Genomic DNA, 21,452 nt, shown 5'->3' with positions numbered 1-21,452 from the left:
ATTGTCTCATGTCTCAAATTGTCACAATCTTCATTTAGTGACTCTGTTAGTCAGGAGTCTCAGTTTGGTTTTCTGGCAGATACGGTATATTACTATACAGTATACTACTTTACTGTGTCTATTACTAATTACTATTTTTGTGTTAAGTTTAATATTTCAATGTATTTCAAATTTCATATATATTCCAACGGCAAAAGATCGTTTAGGGTAGACAACGGTAGCGTACATATTATTATCAAGAAAAAGGAAAGAAGAAGAGAAATATACATATACATTGAAAAATTAAGAGCTATACATATGTATATTATAGAAAAAGCCATGCAGTAAGTTCAAAAAAATGAAGACCTAGAATTTGACAATTTTCATTAAAGTCTCAAAAGCGGTGTTATGTTTAGTGCTAATAAAAGATTCTAAGCACGATTTTCAGTGCTTAGTCCGTAAAAAGATAGCGGATTTAAAGCCACTGAAAGACCCTTTTTTACACGATATACGAGGTGTGTTCAAAAAGTATCGCGAATTTTGTGTTTTTTCAAAAATTATTTATTTATTCATGAATATCTATTTTGTCCCCTTCAAAGTAATCCTCATGAGATATTATACACTTGTGCCAACGGTTTTTCCAATCTTCGAAGCACTTCAAAATTTCATTTTTTTATCTTCTTCAGCTCCTTCTTCGATGTCGTCTTTAACTCGTCAAGAGAAGCGTAACGTCATCCTTTCATGGGCCTCTTCAGTTTGGGGAACAAGAAAAAGTCACAGGGGGCTAGATCTCGGGAATACGGTGGCTGCGGCATCATTAGTGTGTTGTTTTTGGACAAAAAGTCGCGCACAAGCAACGATGTGTGTGAGCAGGGGCGTTATCGTGGTGCAAAAGCCAATTTTTGTTCTTCCACAAATCCGGGCGTTTCTGGCGGATTGCTTCGCGAAAATTGCGCATAACTTGCAGGTAATATTCCTTATTGACCGTTCTTCCCTGTGGCAAGAACTCATGATGCACCACGCCCCTGCAATCGAAGAAAACTGTCAGTTACGATTCGCGATACTTTTTGAACACACCTCGTAGTGTGAAGACACTTTGAACGCTTCAACGACTATGTATGTGTCTCTCAGCCAAAATTAGCAGCGCCTGGTCTCCTTAAACTGAAAATAGAATTTAAAAAGCGTATTTAACAGTTGTAATAGTAATATTTTAGTGACACACCAGTCCAGCGACCTTTAAGAGCAGCAGTGTGGAAAGGGGTAAAATTCTCAAAAGTTGTTCATCATTTTTTGTGTGCTGCAAAAAGTTTTTGTAAGTTTTCACTAGTCCCGTTGTTGCTGTCAAAATGCTGTTATTGCATGTGTGTGTACACGTTTTTCTATTTTCATTTCAAGTTGCAGCTGTTGGCACGAGAGTGAGTGACAAAAGGAGCTGTCAGACTGTTAACGTTACTTCTTTGTTTTAGTTATGCACACGTACGCTACTGAAACACTACTTTTTCTCTTTTTCTATGTATATGTGTGAAATGAAGAACTTGTATAATATGTGCCGTTGTATGTGACTAATCTAAGCTGCTCGCCAACTTTTGTGATGCTGCTGCTGAGCTGAATATGTCTACTTATATGTGCATATGTATGCGTGTCTGTGTTGAAGTCCTTTTTAAGTTGCCGCAACTAATGTCAGAAAAATGACAGACAACAATCCAGCAACGTGAGTGGATCCACAGACAGATGAGCTCCACATCCAACTGAGAACCAGCTGAGTACCGACAGCTCGCATCATCCGCTTGCTGTAATGCCGTTAATTTTTTGCACTTTAAATTTAGTTTTTGTTTGCCACTAAATGTCAAAGTGGTGTCACCGGGTTCGGTAATTAAAAGCGAACCTACAAAAGCACCAACTTACTTCAAACTAACTAGTTTGCTGGTTATTAAGCGAAAAAATATTTGTGTGCGGCGTTTTTATGCGCTCACATGCGGTTTAAAAGGCAGTGGTGCGGCTTCGTTTGGCATGTGGCTAAAAGGCGTTGAAAAGCAATGAATTGCATGGTGGAAAAATAAAAGTTTTTAATGAATTATTTTTCATTTACATATTAGCATTGCGCTTTTTTACTTTTAGCGCGTTGTAAAAGCTGATGAATTTAATTTTAAATTACATTAAAATAACAAATATGTCAAAAGACACTTATGAGTGTTAATTTAATTTTTCTACCTATTTCTTTTGGTAAATTGGATTAAAATTGTATATAATAATTAAAAGTTTATACAATAAATAGTGTTTTGTAAAAATTCCATTACCAGACAGTAATTTCAATTGTTTTCTTTAGCAGGCCTTGGATTGGAAATAAAACTTTCTAAAACACAATCTGGTTTTGACTACAAAGTACTATGAGAAAAAAATATTTAGTGATTCACTTTTGACGTCTTCAATTGACCCAAAACAGTTACAGCAATTTTAAAGGTAGAATGCTTTGAATCCTATATAAAAGGCCTCCATGCCACACCTTTTTAAATGACTGAGCCAGGTCTGGTTTCTTATTTCGTTAGTAATTCTATTTAATTGCTCTAACGTGCTATGTTTTTCACGAAACCCGAATCGGTGAGCTGGTATTATATTACTTTCGTGAAGGAAAGGAAACATCTTTGATAGTAAAACTTTTTCAAATATTTTAGAAAGAAACTAAGAATTGGATTGAAGAGCTAAGAGAGTATCTCTACAGCAATATTTGTCAACTCAATTAGCACGTTTATATACGTTTCAGTGTTGAATTCTTTGTCGCGTTTAAAAGATCGCCTCGCGGTGATATTTTCGCAAATTAGATTTTTTTGTTACATTATCGGATAGTATACAGCGTAAACATTCTTTCAAATTTTGAAATCGAAATTCGAATTATTACGTTTAGTTGGTGTTGCTAAGACAGCAGTGTTAGTTATTACATAATTGTATCATTATATCTTATGCTTTGCCAATATCTCTTTCTATATTTATTTTGTAGTCAAATTAATACTCACGTTTAACCAGTTCGTTTTACAAGATGTTAGATTCACTTTTGGATCAACGAAAATGGGTTGTTCACATGTCTTTATTAATAAAGGAGAGTGATTAGAAGATAGATCAGTACATGATAATCGAGAAGCATTATTTCACAGACATTAACGCGACTGTTTTTTGTTTTTTTTTTTGAAACAATTGATTGATATGGAAATAATCGTGCTTCAAAATCATAATATAAAGCGTTTACCAAAAGAGAACTCAACATAATTTTGTTAATTTCTACATTTCGTTCTTACACTTTGTTTTCCTCATTAAATTTTTAAATGCGTCAATAGCTCGCCCTTGATGTCGATGTTCGACAGTTCCGAAAAATATGGTGGGGAAGATTGTTTTGACATGGTAAACCGCGCAGCATTCATCTTGCACCGAACTTCCTCGTATTCCAATGTTTATCGTTCAACTGTTTCTTTGTTTCTGTAGAATGTTCGAATGTCTCAATTTGTACTGCAGTATTTCATATACCATTTATGGTATTTATTCGTCTGAGGCAGCCTCTATTAGTTTTCTTCGTCAGCTGCTGTTTCGTTACTTACACTCAGCGTATCAATTTACACTCTTCGTCAATTACCTAAGAAAGCATCCCTCCTTACTTAAATGATATCGAAAAGTACGTAATGTAGGAAACGAAACACTTCAAATTACTAAACGACGGTCTGGCGATATTGACCAACCTGTCGCTGTTTCGAGGGCTCGGAGTTGACTATGAATTGATCTGGCGGATTTATAAAACTTTAAGAATAAATGCATATATACCAAAGTCTAGAGTCTTAAATACCTCAAACAAACGCCGAAGGCTCAAATAAATGTTTTTATTTTATTTTTCCCTCTTAGTTTCGCCAATACAAAGTATCCACATGCGAATATTCATATAATTTCTTTTAAAATCAGTCAATCATTGCACTTTATATCATGTAGATATACGTGTATGTATGTATGTGTTTACATATGTCCTACTTTTACTTATATGTGGATAGCAAAATAAATGTGAGAATTCAATTAAACACGGCAAATTTTTTCGTGCAATCAATCACAGCCAAATCGCAAATGTCACGCCTCGTTAGAAAGCGGACGGCAACTACAGCTACAACAAAAACATCGTTGGCACACAAACAGCTTAGCACTGTGGTGGAAGGAAAAGCACCCAGCTATGAAAAGTGCATAAATGACATAAATGACATTAGCACGCACACATTCACACTCATACTTGCACTAAAATGGAACGGCCCAGGCGCACAGGCATTAAACGCCTTTTGAATGTTGCATGCAACATGCGCGCTTGCACAGCCGCACTCATTTGAGGCACGTTTCCTTAATTAGCACTTCATGGCGTATGAACGGAATTTTTTTCCATTCTCCGACTTTTTGCCGTTAGTTCATTACTTTTGAGCAGACGTGCCTAATGCTCGCTCAACTTTTCGATTCTGCTGCGCTGCGCTGCCCTCTGCACTAAGCTGTGCTCTGTTGTTCAAACATTTAGTTTGTTTCTTCGCTAGTTTCGAGGCAACAGCTGGGTCTGTTGTTGTGGCTGTTGGCGTTTTCGGTGGTGCCGGCCATTGTTGTTTGGATGCGGTCTAAATGTGCAACTACTCCGGCACGCTGCTGCTGTCACTGCCACTGATTATGATGAGCTGCTGGCGCCTTTACCAAGTGACACGAAAACTTCAACAACAATAGCAACAACAACTGCAGCAGCCAATGCAAAGGTTGCACACTTAAACAAATGCCCGAGCAATATTCGGAGTAGTCGAGGAAAAGTAGGTAAGATAGGTGGCATGGTAGAAATGTGGGCGCCTGCTGCTCTTGCTGTTGGCAAGATTTGGCATTGTTATGCTGCAGCAGCTTTTGCTAGCACTTTCATTGTTGCTGTTGCGCGGTGACACTCACTGCCAGTCTGCAACAATGTTGGCGGATATTGACAAGTGTTGCTGATTTCTCGTTGTTGTTGCCGCCTGCTGCCTGCACGTTGCATTGTCATTTAAGGCTGCTCTTAGCCGACATCTTGTTGTTGTTATTAAACTTGCGCGTACGTGTCATTGCGTAAGTCTCGCAGATTTCAACTTTGCGCTGCAGCAATTTAACGGTCATAAACGTCGCCTCTGCTGCACCATACACTGTTTACATTTTGATTTTCACGATCAGACGCGCTAACGGTAGTGTAGTAGCAACCCGCACCACCCGTTAATTTTGTTCCACACCCACCCGGTAATTCCTTTTGCCACTCCTCCCTCTCTGTTCCCTCTTGTTCACAGGCTCACTTGGCCGGCATAAAATGTAAATACCTTCACTTGACATCGTTTTATCTCCTTCATCTGTGCTGCAGTTATTTTTCACCCATTTTACGGCAGTTGGTTATGCACTTAGTTAGGCAAATGAAGGCTATGAGGGGGCGTGTGAGTCAATGTTTGGAGAAGTGCATTCGGTCAACGTCATTGAGCGCTTAAGTTGTAGCGCGTCATGACAGCCGTTGCTTTTATTACTCCAGTCTCTGCCGCGTCAACCACAATTTTCAGTGCCACTTTTCTCCGGGCTATTAGTGGCGAATAGTTGGTCCATGTCGCGTACGCTGCTGGCCTCATTAAATTTGTCTCCCATTCTTGTCAACTTTCTGTCACTACTTGTGATAGAATGAAATTGGGGAGTGATTTTGGAAATGATTTGAAAGCGGCGTCAGGATTAATGCTAATATGCTTGCCTACACGTCCAGTGTTATGTATCTAAAAGTCCTGTTCCGTGATTTTTACCACATTCAAGAGTTATTAAATGAGAGTCAAACGAACACATGATTCTTTATTTACGGTCGACCATAAGATATATTTTATAATCCCGTTTGACGCCAAAATAATGAAATAAATTATACTTTTAAAGTATAACTTTTTCGAACTGCGCCTATTCCTACATGTTAAGTAAGGTTTACTTAAGACATTTTCCAGATTTGATAGTAAAGAGAACAAAAGTCAAATCAGAAAGAAAGATCGGCTGTATCTCTTGCAGTTTCGAGGATTTCGACTGTATTTATTTTGTCATTCTGAATTTCCACTTTGAAACCTTTGTACCTTTATACCGTTATGCACTTGTAGGTGCGGATATACTTTAATTTTCACCGTGTTCATGGAGAGTATTATATGATTTTTGAGCATTGGGAACACGCAAAGGTCGGAACCATACCAACTTTTCCTGATCTCTGAACATGAACACCCTTACTCACTCGCACTCCGAAAATGAGAACGGAACAACACAACTCTCTTTTGTATAATTTTTTTCTGTAATTCTTCGGAAGAGTTTTTAAATTTTTGCCATAAATTAATTGTGCTATTAGAAAAATTATCTGCTTTATAATCGATTTACATTTCATCGTATTTTTGGTATATTTTATCTAGCGGCTTTGAAAGTCTCTAAAATGATTTTTGCTCAAAAGTTCTCTTTTTCATTCAAGGGAAATTATAAATTAAGCGAAATGAATAATGTTCTTTTATTCCATTGCTGTAATCATAAATAATTGCGTGAAATTAGCGCAAAGGCTTCCAGATATTTGGCTGTGCTGTTTGTCATTTGCATTTTCATCTAGTCGAATAACTGAAATGTTTAAAAAATAAACAACAATTGAAAGGCAGAACAAATGGGCAACAACAAAAATCTGCAAAAAGGTGAAATAATATTTGGTAGCGACGGGGAAAAAATAACAACGCAAGGTTTTTATTGATTTTCAATTGAAATTCATTGCCTAACTTATGCAAAACGCCAGAGATTTTTTTTATCCCGACAACAGCCTTTCATGCATTTTATGCCATTCCCTTAACAAAAATAGAAAAAGAAAACATGAATAAATTTACCACTGTTCAGTTGGTGGAAAAAATTAAAACGCCAACAAGTAAATGGAAAATCATCGACTGAATTTGCTGAGTATTTAGTGAAATTTTATGAGGTGCACAGCCAGCATTTTCGTGGGTTAATAACAACATGGGACAAGCAAAATAAATATGATAAAAAAATTTGTGTTTATTTTCGTTTGTGAAGCGAATTGCAATAAATATGTGTTGGCAGCAGTTTGAATTCATGATTAGTTGGCCTTGGGGGGTTTAAGTATGCGTCTAATATTACAAGGTAGTAGGATGAACCTACTTTTGAAGATTCGAAATTCGTTTTCTGCACGTGTTGACAAAGATTTCGTAAATATTCCAGGTATATAGTAAAGGTGGATTATTTGATTGTCAAATTATTGTCGCTAATAAATTTCAGGACAAGTTAATTTTAAAAGAGAGACAATATCATTTTGGGGTTTACCTAATTCTAAGGTAAGTTGAGATTTTAGTTAACTATTATTGATGCTTACCTCTGCCCTGTCGGAGAATATGCGCTATAGCATATTGTCTGAAACCTTGTCTGAAACCTTGTCTGAAACCTCGTTTGGTATCGAACGGCTCGAAGAGGTCGTTCCCGATCCTGACAGAGCTTTTCGTGTTGCTCAACGTCAGTTTATACAGCTCTATTAGTTTTGCGGGGATACCAAATTCAGACATCGCGGCATAAAGGCAGCTCCTTTTCGTGCTGTCGAAAGCAGCTTTGAAATCGACGTTGAGGTGGTGGCGATTCACCTTTCACGGGTCTTTTCCAAGATTTGGCGCAATTTGAATATCTGGTCGGTTGTTGATTTGCCACACTGATAAGGTCCAATCAGTTTGTTGACGGGGGCTTTAATCTTTCACACAATACGCTCGATAGAACCTTATACGCGAAGTTGAGGAGGCTTATCCCACGGTAGTTGACGCAGATTGTGGAGTCTCCTTTTTATGGATTGGGCATAGCACACTTAAATTCCAATCGTTGGGCATGCTCTCATTCGACCATATTTTGCAAAGAAGCTGATGCATGCTCCTTATCAGGTCTTCGCCGCCGTGTTTGAATAGCTCGGCCGGCAATCCGTCGGCCCCTAACGCTTTGTTGTTCTTCAGGCGGGCAACTGCTATTCGAACTTCGTCATGGCCGGGCAATGGAACGTCTGCTCCATCGTCATCGATTGGGGTATCGGGTTCGTCTTCTCCTGGTGCTATGTGTTCACTGCCATTCAGCAGGCTGGAGAAGTGTTCCCTCCCTAATCTAAGTATGCTCTGGGCATCGGTGGCTAGATCATCTTTGGGGGTTCTACAAGAGTATGCTCCAGTCTTGAAACCTTTAGTTAGCCGCCGCATTTTTTCGTAGAATTTTCGAGCATTAGCCCTGTCGGTCAGCTTATCAAGCTCTTCATACTCACGCATATCGGCCTCATTCTTTTTCTGTCTTCAAATGCACCTCGCTTCCCTCTTCAACTCTCGGTATCTATCCCATCCCGCACGTGTTGTGATCGATCATAATGTTGCGAAGTTTTCTCTCCGCCGCGACACGGCACTTCTCGTCGTACCAAATGTTCTTTTGCATTTTCCGAAAACCAATGATGACCCACAGAGCTTGAAATGACGTCCCACAGTTCCCTTATACCGAGTTGTTGACGAATTCTCTCAGAGATAAGGAATGCAAGCCGAGTAGAAAATCGTTCAACTATCTGTTGTGATTGCAGCTTCTCGACGTCGAACCTTCCTTGTGTTTGTTAGCGTGCGTTTTTTGCTGCACAGAGGCGGGTGCGAATCTTGGCTGCAAAAAGATAGTGGTCCGAGTCAATGTTAAGACCTCGGAGCGCACGCACATCTAAAAGTCTGGAGACGTGTCTTCCGTCTGTAACAACATGATCGAACTGGTTGATGGTTTTTCGATCCGGAGACACGCAGGTGGTTTGATGAATTTTCTCATGCTGGAATCTCGTACTACAGATAACCCCGGCGAAGTCGTTCAGCCTCAACCCATTTGGGGATGTTTCATCATGGAGGCTGAATTTACCGACTTTAGTGCCAAAGATACCTTCTTTATTCGACAGTACAGCTCTCATAGGTGCGCCCCAAGCGCTCATAGAAGGCATCTTTGGACACATTGTCCTTCTCTTCCGTCGGAGCGTGGGCGCAGATTAGAGATATGTTGAAGAACTTCTCTTTGATGCGGAATGCGGCTAGACGTTCATTCACCGGGGTGAATGACAGTACTGGGCGACAGAGTATCTCTCCCACCACGAATCCCACACTAAACTTGCGCTCCTTTATATGGCCACTGCAGTAAATGCCACAATGATCTATTCGCCTCAGTCCTTGTCCCGTCTATCGCATTTCTTTGACGGCGGGGATGTCAGTGATGTCACTCTAACGAGGATATCAACCAGCTGGGCAGCGGCACCTTCTCAATTAAGGGACCGGACATCCCTGTGCATGCCTCAAATCATAGTCCTTAATTCGTTTGCCATGGTCGTCATAAAAAGGGGAGTCACTCATCCGAGGCTTGTTGTTTCTTTCCATTGGGTGCGTTTTATGCGTGGCGGGTCCCAAACCCAGCGCACAACCGTGTGGAGGGGATATTTCGCCTTCTAACTTTAGCTCGCGTTCAAACGGATGCTCTTAGGCTACCCAGAGGATACTTGGTCAAAGACCGCAAGTCGTGAGCTGCAAGAGCCATATTTAAAAGAATCGTTTCTGGCCACTCCCAAGTGAATGGCGATCAGAGAACTTTCCTCACTTGCGTGAACCCATGACTCCAATCTCCAGGGGTCACGCACATCGTCAAATTTTGACCCCGGCTCCTATAAAAGCTTCTTATATCATATTGTGTGTAAAATTTAAAAAAGGGTATATATTTATTTGTAACATACATAAGCTAAAAGTGCTACCAATATACATACATATAAAAAATTTCATACATTTTGCAAACTAAGAAACCCAAAATTTTAATCACGTCTTTGAATTTCGGTGTTTATTTACAATGAATATCTCTAAAAATGACGCTTCCAAAAAAGCACCCTTTCTAAAAGCATATTTTTATGGGGAGTGCGCTGACGCCTAGTTTTCTAAAGAAATGACGAGGAAATGTACATCTGGCTTATTAAAAATTGACAGTGATGGATTGCAGAAAAGCAACAAAATGTTCTGCGTAACGCACTTGCCTAACTGGGTCATGAAGAAAAGCAATAACGTTTCATATTCATTTATGATTGGAAAGCTTCGTATTTTGATAAGTTTTAAATTTGTTAAATACAATATGTGTTGCTTCTAAAATTGACAACTTTAAGTTGTGAGGTTAAGAAAGAATAAATTAATCAATATTTGTTATTCGTTTTTGACTTATGTATACTAAAATAAAACTCAAATTCGATGTAATTTCATTATTATTTTATGAACTGAACAGTATACTTATTTTTGAACAAGGATATCTCCGTTTTGAATTATCAGTGCAAAATGTTGTCACATGATTTGCAAACAGACAAGCTGAGGTAACAATGATAAGAGTATTGAGTGTTTTGAGAGGTATGTAAGAAACCTTATACCGTAGGTAGAAAAAGTAAGTTATCAAAGTGAAATATAAATCAGGGAAGTGAATAAAATTTAAAAGTTTATATTTTTCAAACCAAATATTTTTTTTATTGAGACCATATTTCAGCGTATCTAATTAAAGTAATTTTAAAACAAAAGAGAAGTTCATTGCTTTTATAAAAGGAAAACATACACTCATACAGTAAATTGCATGTAAAAAAAAATAAGTTATCAATTGTTTAATTTCCACAATGTCCATAATTACGTGTTGCTAGTTGACCCAATCGTTATTTCATGAAGTTGGCAGGCTTCAAACAATAATTTTGAGGAAAATTATTCCAAATGTTATAGAGGCAGTTCTTCAAATCAACCAGGTTTTAGGGGTTGTCCTCAGTTATACGCCTCTTAATGATTGCCCAAGCTTTTTCAATTGGTGACAAGTCAGGGCATTGAGGAGGCCATTTCAATACACTCACATTTTCATTTTGTAGATGTTCTGTGATGATTTTTGCAGTATGAATGGGCGCGTTGTCCTGTTGAAGAAGGATATCCTGCCCAATTAGTCGGTGACCTTCGGGGATGGCGTGCTCCTTTAAAATATTTAACTAAACTGCAGCAGTAACTTTTGACTCCAGGATTACAATATTGCAAGGGCCATTCGCAGATAAACATCCCCAAACCATTAAGCCCTTTTCCACCGACTTAACTGTGGGTGGAGTACACTTGTACATATAATAGTTCTTGTTCGGGTGAGCACCAAACGTAAACCATACAATGGGAATAACGAAGACAAATCATCAGTCCACAGCACTTTATGCCAAACATTTTAAGATTTTAATATGTGCTCTTTATAAAATGCTTGTAATTTTTTTTATTTGCCTCTTTTAGATAGAATAACTTTCTTCGCGGCTGTGAATATTGGTTTGGTACAATCTGTTGCGGACACTGTGCGCTGAGGAGCATTCATGCCTTCTTTTACAAGCTGTGTGCGAATTTTTGAAACGAGGTTTCAACCAGGGCGACTCCCTTTCGTGTGACTTCTTCAACGTTCTTCTGGAGAAAATAATTCGAGATGCAGAACTGGACCGAGAAGGTAAATTTTCTTCTACAAGAGTGTACAGTTGTTGGCGTATGCTGATTATTGACATCATTGGCCTTAACAACCGCGTCGTTTGTTCTGCTTTCTCCAGAATGGATAAGGCAGCGAAGCAAATGGTTCTAGTGGTGAATGAGGGCAAGGCGAAGTATCTCCTGTCATCAAACAAACAGTCGTCGCACTCGCGACTTGGCACCCACGTCACTGTTGACAGTCATAACTTCGAAGTTGTAGATAATTTCGTCTATTTAGGAACCAGCATCAACACCAACAACAACGTCAGCCTCGAAATCCAACGCAGGATATCTCTTGCCAACAGGTGCTACTTCGGACTAAGTAGGCAATTGAGAAGTAAAGTCCTCTCTCGACGAACAAAAACCAAACTCTATAAGTCACTCATTATTCCCGACTTGCTTTATGGTGCGGAGGCATCGACGATGATAACAACTGATGAGTCGACGTTGCGAGCTTTCGAGAGAAAAGTTCTGTCAAAGTTTTATGGTCCTTTGCGCGTTGGCCACGGCGAATATCGCATTCGATCCAACTATGAGCTGTACGAGATATAACGGGTGATTTTTTTGAGGTTAGGATTTTCATGCATTAGTATTTGACAGATCACGTGGGATTTCAGACATGGTATCAAAGAGAAAGATGCTCAGTATGCTTTGACATTTCATCATGAATAGACTTACTAACGAGCAACGCTTGCAAATCATTGAATTTTATTACCAAAATCAGTGTTCGGTTCGAAATGTGTTTCGCGCGCGTGTTTTGTTCAGCGATGAGGCTCATTTCTGGTTGAATGGCTACGTAAATAAGCAAAATTGCCGCATTTGGGGTGAAGAGCAACCAGAAGCCGTTCAAGAACTGCCCATGCATCCCGAAAAATGCACTGTTTGGTGTGGTTTGTACGCTGGTGGAATCATTGGACCGTATTTTTTCAAAGATGCCGTTGGACGCAACGTTACGGTGAATGGCGATCGCTATCGTTCGATGCTAACAAACTTTTTGTTGCCAAAAATGGAAGAACTGAACTTGGTTGACATGTGGTTTCAACAAGATGGCGCTACATGCCACACAGCTCGCGATTCTATGGCCATTTTGAGGGAAAACTTCGGACAACAATTCATCTCAAGAAATGGACCCGTAAGTTGGCCACCAAGATCATGCGATTTAACGCCTTTAGACTATTTTTTGTGGGGCTACGTCAAGTCTAAAGTCTACAGAAATAAGCCAGCAACTATTCCAGCTTTGGAAGACAACATTTCCGAAGAAATTCGGGCTATTCCGGCCGAAATGCTCGAAAAAGTTGCCCAAAATTGGACTTTCCGAATGGACCACCTAAGACGCAGCCGTGGTCAACATTTAAATGAAATTATCTTCAAAAAGTAAATGTCATGAACCAATCTAACGTTTCAAATAAAGAACCGATGAGATTTTGCAAATTTTATGCGTTTTTTTTTTTTTAAAGTTATCAAGCTCTTAAAAAATCACCCTTTACTTGTACGACGACATTGACATAGTTCAGCGAATTAAAAGACAAGCGGATACGCTTGATAGGTCAGCTTTACGAAAAAATAAGTTTCTTCAATATATAAAATTTTGAGTTGAGTCTACTTCAAAAAATACAAGTATTGTGAGAAACTATCTCAATAACCTTAATCAAGAAATATTAAATACAGATTCTGTACTTTGATGTGATCAACATAATCCATAAAGCTGTGACACAAGGTGTGCTTGATGGCTTTTGGCGTATAAAAAGTTTGAAAAGTTCGGACTCTTAAATACTTGAATATTTCCGAAGAGCGAGTGAGCGCTTATCTCTCCTAAATATACCACCAAATATTTTCTATACATGATAATTTGCTTAAAGAACTAAAATTTTGGATGATATAAATATTTCTATGAGGCCCAACTTTAATTTCAAGCACAGAATGGGTAGTTGGTTGTTAAGGAATTTGGTAGAAAGACAACAAATTGAAATATCCAATAAAGATCCCGAAATTTTCCAGTTCTTTCATCAAGTACCCGCGTTTCACAAAAAAATTAAGAACGTTTATATTAAAAAATAATAACCGATATAAAGGGTGATTTTTTAAGAGCTTGATAACTTTAAAAAAAAAAAAAACGCATAAAATTTGCAAAATCTCATCGGTTCTTTATTTGAAACGTTAGATTGGTTCATGACATTTACTTTTTGAAGATAATTTCATTTAAATGTTGACCGCGGCTGCGTCTTAGGTGGTCCATTCGGAAAGTCCAATTTTGGGCAACTTTTTCGAGCATTTCGGCCGGAATAGCCCGAATTTCTTCGGAAATGTTGTCTTCCAAAGCTGGAATAGTTGCTGGCTTATTTCTGTAGACTTTAGACTTGACGTAGCCCCACAAAAAATAGTCTAAAGGCGTTAAATCGCATGATCTTGGTGGCCAACTTACGGGTCCATTTCTTGAGATGAATTGTTGTCCGAAGTTTTCCCTCAAAATGGCCATAGAATCGCGAGCTGTGTGGCATGTAGCGCCATCTTGTTGAAACCACATGTCAACCAAGTTCAGTTCTTCCATTTTTGGCAACAAAAAGTTTGTTAGCATCGAACGATAGCGATCGCCATTCACCGTAACGTTGCGTCCAACAGCATCTTTGAAAAAATACGGTCCAATGATTCCACCAGCGTACAAACCACACCAAACAGTGCATTTTTCGGGATGCATGGGCAGTTCTTGAACGGCTTCTGGTTGCTCTTCACCCCAAATGCGGCAATTTTGCTTATTTACGTAGCCATTCAACCAGAAATGAGCCTCATCGCTGAACAAAACACGCGCGCGAAACACATTTCGAACCGAACACTGATTTTGGTAATAAAATTCAATGATTTGCAAGCGTTGCTCGTTAGTAAGTCTATTCATGATGAAATGTCAAAGCATACTGAGCATCTTTCTCTTTGACACCATGTCTGAAATCCCACGTGATCTGTCAAATACTAATGCATGAAAATCCTAACCTCAAAAAAATCACCCGTTATTACCCTAAACTACGTACGTGCAATGATAATTAAATTTTTATGCATTCTTGTTTAGTAGTTGGTTGACGACAAAGCTCAGAGGCTTTACTAAAGCAAACAGCACATAACACATGTTTTTAATCTCAAAGTAACGTGATTAATTGTGGTTCGTACACTCAAAAAAAACTCGAACAGCGAAAAATGAGCAAAAAAAAACAGTTTGCCTTATATGCAGATTTATGTAAAATGAAACAGTTGTAAAATCGTAAAATGGAATTAATTAATGACAGCAAAAACTTTTATTTGCAGCTGAAATAGGCGCTACTTTGAAAATGTTATTTCGCATTTAATTAAAAGCGATGCTTTGGCAAAATAAAAGAAAAAACAGATCGCCTATACAAAGTACTGTGACACAAAGTTATTAGCAAGCGATAATTAAATTCGTTGTTGCAATATTTTCAAAATAGCTTTAAGCAAATGCTAGTAGAATTCTTTATATTATGTATATTGTATGATCTTTTCATATCATAATTTCAATACCGGACTATTTTAGCAGCAGAAATTCAATTTTGATTCAATATCTCAAAACTAGTTTTCACAGTACTAGGAGAAGGCCTGACCTGTTTACTTATATTACTATACTTTATGCTTAAGGGGTTATATACAGTTAGAAGGCAGAAAAAGGAATTTTCCAAACTTTTTTCTCAGAAAACTTTTAAATTTATTGATCCAAAGATCAAGGTATCTTTTAGATGTATCTTAAAACTTAGTATTAGTAAAAATATTTATTTGAAAATCTCCGGGAGCACCTCTCAAAAAAGACGTTTTGCAGGGACTACTACATCTCTGAACTGAGACTGCGCCAATAACCGCAACGATACCAAAGTTAGTTTTAGAGTGTATTATTAAATACATACTTATGTTTATATTAAGAAAATAAAATAAAAAAATCGATTTTTTGAAAATTCTAATTGTGTATAACCTTCTTAAGAAAATACGTGAATATAATTTCATTAATATGTCTAATATTACTAATCGATATATTCTTCACCGAAAGTAGGAAGATCTTCAATATTAGCTTACAATATCAGCATCTGGTATATATGTATATTGATCAATATATATCGTAAAAAGCATATTGGAAAGTTGAATATCCTCCTATTTGATATTGTAGGTTAGGGTGATGTAGGAGCCTATTTCGACTAATATTAAACCAATGTGAAGTGGTCATTATTTATGCCCAGTTCACTATATTTCTTTAGCTTCATTGATGCTTGATGTAACTGTAGATACGTAATTATAGCCAGAATTTGATCATTATCAAACTATACTAAAGTGAAGTGTAATTCTTCCACATAAGCACTTACTTTGATATTAGAATGACTAACCAGATACAAACTAAACGCATATTATAAGCTCTTGCAACTTGAAAAGTTCACAGCGTGGAATTATTTTCATGTGCTAGGAAAGGGTTGCTCATTTTTCATGCCAGATGTATTTATAATATAATCAACCAAATTTATTCAAATGAGATATGTACATATGTATGTGATACACACTCAACCCAAAGGAACTAAATTTATTATATTTGTTATTATCGGTTAAATATCAACCAGAGCATAAAAAAGTTTGTATTATTTAAGCTCCATAAACTAAATAAATACTAGAACCTGTTCAATGATATTCAGCGCTAAAGCAAATTAAGTTTAGGAATTCTTATAAGCTTGACCATTTAACGACAATCACCAGATATAGTATAAGTATAACATAATTTCGATATTATAGGTTGAATTTATTTTTCTAAGATATTGATATACGTAATGATGCATATCCTCGTCAGTCCTGAGCGCAACCTAAGAGCTAAAATATATTTTTTATTTAGATTTATATGCAATATATGTGGGAATGAAACGATATGGCATCACAGAAAAGTCAGAAGAAGAAGAAGAAGTATATCAGCAAGACGAGTAAGAAGTGTACGACGTGCGGCAAGATAGAGCTGAATTAATTTTAATATTATATAAATCGTTTTTTCCTTTGTATTCTTCAAATCAACAGTTTTGTTTAATAAACCACATTATTAATGTTAAATATAATTAATCTTGTCTACGTAATTGATCTTGCCCACATATATATATTTATCTTTTGTACATCACCCATGTGTTGCATGCCTCCCATGCATTGATTGTAGCGTGTAATCGCATTTGGACAATCAACAGTAATATATATTTTACGCACTTTATCCCATCGCCTAGCGGATTGGAGAGGACGGGATTCAGCCGATGTTAAGGCTATTAATACGGAACGGCATACATCCACTTGACTACACATATTTTGTCATCCTCTCGAACAAATTCTTCTATGTTCAGTTGAATCGTATCTCTCGCAAATAAAACTTAATCTAACAAATGCTCCAGGATATTTATGGATGTAAAGTAGAGGTCAATAAGAACCTCACTACCTTCAACAAGATCTGCAACTAGTTTCTGTACAACAACTCTCCAAAGCTTATCTTTTTTTTCTCGTCGGTAACAGACAAATTGTCAACAAAATGCATGTTATTACTCAACTTAAGAGTCTACCTTTGGGGATTTGTATAATAGCTCGAACTTTTGTTTGACGTTTATATTGCTCTTTTCTGAAACCAAGCTCCAAAAGTTATCGTCGAAATGCTCATTTTAAGCGTCTAACCTGTGCTTGCGGTAGAGCTTTGGGTATGACAAATTCTTCTTCCTCTAATATTACTGTCACTGTTTGTTCTTCTAAGACGTTATCATATTCTTCTTCCTCCTCCTCGTCCTCGTCATCATCGGACATATCTTCAATATTACTAATCACGAGCAGGTCTAAAATCTGCTGCACTGAAATTTTACTTGCCATTGTACTAACACGTTACAAATGTCCAGCGGGAGGGAAGTTTGAAAAGATGTAAGGATTCACTGTATTATAATAAACTTTTTGTCAAAAGTTTTACACTAATTTATTAATAATATTGTAACAATATAACATACATATATGTACATAAGTACCTTCAAGTTTCTACGGTTCACTGTTTTTAAAATTTAAATATATTTGCAAACGCACCTTACAAAACCGTTTTTTCACTCAGCTGGCCACACTTATAGTACTTTTTTCACAGTATTGCCAAAATAAAATAAAAAAAAAATCTTGGTATTTGATACAAATGATTTGTACAGCTAGCTGCGTAAATGCTAACATTTTTAAATACACATTTACAGACATTTGAAATATGCCCCGTAGGCTGAGCTAGAGGACCGAGAAGGGTAAATGTTAGATGGTGGTTGGTGTTAGTGTTAACCCAATTTTATAAATTTTTGTAATCGTGAGTAACCGAGAAAAATACTTTCTGAGTTTTACAAAGATACTTCTCTGATTGACAGATGTACACGGTATAAGGTCAGTGCTGTGGTAGCTTATAAACGGGTACTGGATATTTCTAAAAAATCGACAATTTTGTAAACTTCTTCTCCGTAAATGACGTCATTAGTTCCATTGAAATTGTAGAATAAGTCAAACAGTTTCTTGGACGTTATCAACAAATCGTCGGAAAAGTTTATTTATAATTTCTATGCAAGTTTGGCCGTTGGTTTGGTTTATACCGGAGCGCCTCACAAGACCCCTGTATCCTTTTTCAAGCACACTCAATCAATGTTCCTCTACTTCCTAATTTCTCTTCATAAGCAATTTCTAGAAAGAATGTTTCTTTAATTTATTGCATTACATTTTCTTTAACGATCTATCTGAGCTCTCAAGTTCTCATTTCACTTATTCTTTAAAGAGTTTCATTTAAACAATTATCTCTTTATCTCTCTAAACTCGGTTAGATTAATCTTCAAGCCCAAGTTTAGGTGTTAATTCAGTTTATTTACATACATGAAATCCAAAGTAAATGACTAAAATTTGTGTGCCCTCTTGTTCTACGGCATACAAAATTATTCTCATATTTATTTTACATTATTATTTGCCACTGTCTGAATAATTGGCAATTTCTTTTTATCAGTCGTAATTTAACAAGGTAATTAACATTTAATTGCCCCAAAATTATTTCTTGCAACACTTTACTTTTCAGTTACTTAGTATCAGCGCCAGGATGAAGGCAATAAAATCTGAGCGTTGGCAGTACGCCACAATTTTTTCGACAAACACGCACACAGGCGCCCCAAAAGGTATGCTATTAAAAGTGTTATAAGCCTTTCATTGTTGCAACACCGACATCGGCGACGGCGGCATTTAAAGCCGGAATCAGTGAGTGGCAATAAGAAAGCGAGGCGGCATAAAGCGTGAGTAGGGTAAGATTTACGGCTTTTGTTGATGTCAAAAAAGCGTTAAGCATCATTAAACAAGTAGACGACGAAAATAGATTTCCGAAAACAGAAAGCAGATAAGCGCAAAAAAGTGTGAGCACAAGCGCGAATGTAATTTCAGGCATGTAGAGAAGGAAAAATGGCAAAAAAAACTTCTCAAGGTGTCTCATCCCAGCTGCAAAGGCGACACATAAAGCGACTGACCAATAAACGCAAGCTTTCAGGATGGCAACCCCCGTCGCTGGGAATTTTTGTGCGTGGCGTGTGTGAGCGGACGCGCTGTGCAAAAGTTTGCGCAATTAAAGCGCATTTTTTATTGTCACATGGCGATTGCGCCACTGCTTTTCAATATAACATTGCTCTTTTGCTGTTTGCGCCACCAGGCCACCAATGATTTCACCAAGTCCTTTGACATTTATTGTCACCAGGGCGTATGTCAGGCTTTTATTTGTTTTCACTGGATGGCAGAAGTAAGTCCTCAATGTTATATACTAGGGCATGTAAGAGTGTATGTGGTGCTCTAGCTTCAACTCGCCGCAACTTTTCTTTTGGTTTTTTCTTTTATTTCACAAGCCGGACCTGTCGCCTTCATCAGCGCTTTGACACTTGCTGTGTGTTTTCCTCTCACTCCACAAATTACTTGCCTTCCATACGCTTTAACAAAAAGTAATGACAACTACTACAACAACGACTGTTTACATATTGAAGGGTCTTCTGTGCGTTAACCTGGAGGTGGTTCCAGCTAAGACACCTTAGCTTTCTTCCACCAGTTTCAACCTTTACTGCCAACAATGTTGATGGGTTCAGCGGCGCTGTTGTTGTTATCTGCTCGTTACTGTAGCTCGACAATGTCCATGTAAGCAATTAATTTCATTTAAGTGCTCGTTAAATGCGTCTTTGGGGCATTGTTGAGCAGAAACTTTATTAATTAAATTAGTTATATGAGTTACGAACGAGTGTAAATCGAAGCGGCTAAGTGTGATTAGCAGTATTAATAACAATGCTTGTATGCTTAGCAGAGACTGATGAAGAGATTTGCTCCGATTAGTTGCAGCGTCCAATTTCCGGCTTTAAAACAACATAGACTTATGCTAATTAATGCGATCAAAAGGCAGCGTTTCGACATGACCTCAAGCGTTGAAACTTTACTTTAAGCTGGTGCTCGCTCCGTTTAGATCTTTGTTTTACTGCAGTAAAAGCCCAATGCACAAAGCACAGTGCATTTTATTTATGTACATGTATACGTATTGGAAGTCCCACACTACCACTTAAGGTCAGCTGAAAAGTCCCCGGCCTAACACAGTAAAACACGTTTTCTTGACTAAATAAGTTTTTTTTTTTATTGAACATACATACATACATAGTTCCTTTCAACGGTGATACACCGGATTATTGCGACCCTTCAACTTTTCGTCAAGTATCGTTTCCCTAAATTAGGCCTCAGTTTCGGCGATCAACTCTTCATTCGCCGAAAATTTCACAGTTAACATTCTTTAGAGATCCAAAAGCAGGATATAGTCGCTAGGGGTCTGATTTGGAGAATACGATGGATGCGAAAGTAATTCGAAACCCACAGCATTTTCTTTTTCTTCAAATATAGCCATTTTAGGAAATTTCTCTCTTCAAATGGTCCAATAACACTAGTATTAGTCGCTGTTGACGGTCCTTCCCTTCTCGAGGTCGTGAATACAAATTTTTCCATAGGCATCCCAAAATAAAGACGCCATAACGTTGCCAGCCTATTGATGCGTTTTTTCAAGCTTTTTAGTTGGCTCGATTGGAATTCGGAGTAAAATGATGCAGCCGTGTTACATGCCCAAATGCTACTCCGAATCATCAACTCGTTGTTGTTTTTTTGGTCAAAACTGAGCTCGCGCGCAGTCGAATTTATACACGCGTCTTTTGAAACTTTACTTTATGAATTACATGGATTTAATTCTAGTGGCACCTCATATGTATTAGATCTGGGACTGTTAGGCTTAGCTTTGTTAAGGATGGTTGCCTGGTTCCAGCAATGCGAATGCTTTCATTATGCGAATTATTTTATTATTCCTTGGCTGACTTCGTAGTAATGCTAACAAATTACTCCTTACCTTCGTTTCGGTTTTATTTTTATGTATGTAACGGGTGATTTTTTTGAGGTTAGGATTTTCATGCATTAGTATTTGACAGATCACGTGGGATTTCAGACATGGTGTCAAAGAGAAAGATGCTCAGTATGCTTTGACATTTCATCATGAATAGACTTACTAACGAGCAACGCTTGCAAATCATTGAATTTTATTACCAAAATCAGTTGGCAGAAAATCCGCTTTTTTATCGACAAATTTTGTTCAGCGATGAGGCTCATTTCTGGTTGAATGGCTACGTAAATAAGCAAAATTGCCGCATTTGGGGTGAAGAGCAACCAGAAGCCGTTCAAGAACTGCCCATGCATCCCGAAAAATGCACTGTTTGGTGTGGTTTGTACGCTGGTGGAATCATTGGACCGTATTTTTTCAAAGATGCTGTTGGACGCAACGTTACGGTGAATGGCGATCGCTATCGTTCGATGCTAACAAACTTTTTGTTGCCAAAAATGGAAGAACTGAACTTGGTTGACATGTGGTTTCAACAA

Source organism: Bactrocera dorsalis, chromosome 5, assembly GCF_023373825.1.
Source record: "Bactrocera dorsalis isolate Fly_Bdor chromosome 5, ASM2337382v1, whole genome shotgun sequence".
NCBI classification, from domain to species: domain Eukaryota; kingdom Metazoa; phylum Arthropoda; class Insecta; order Diptera; family Tephritidae; genus Bactrocera; species Bactrocera dorsalis.
Note: the sequence above shows the minus strand (reverse complement) of the source record.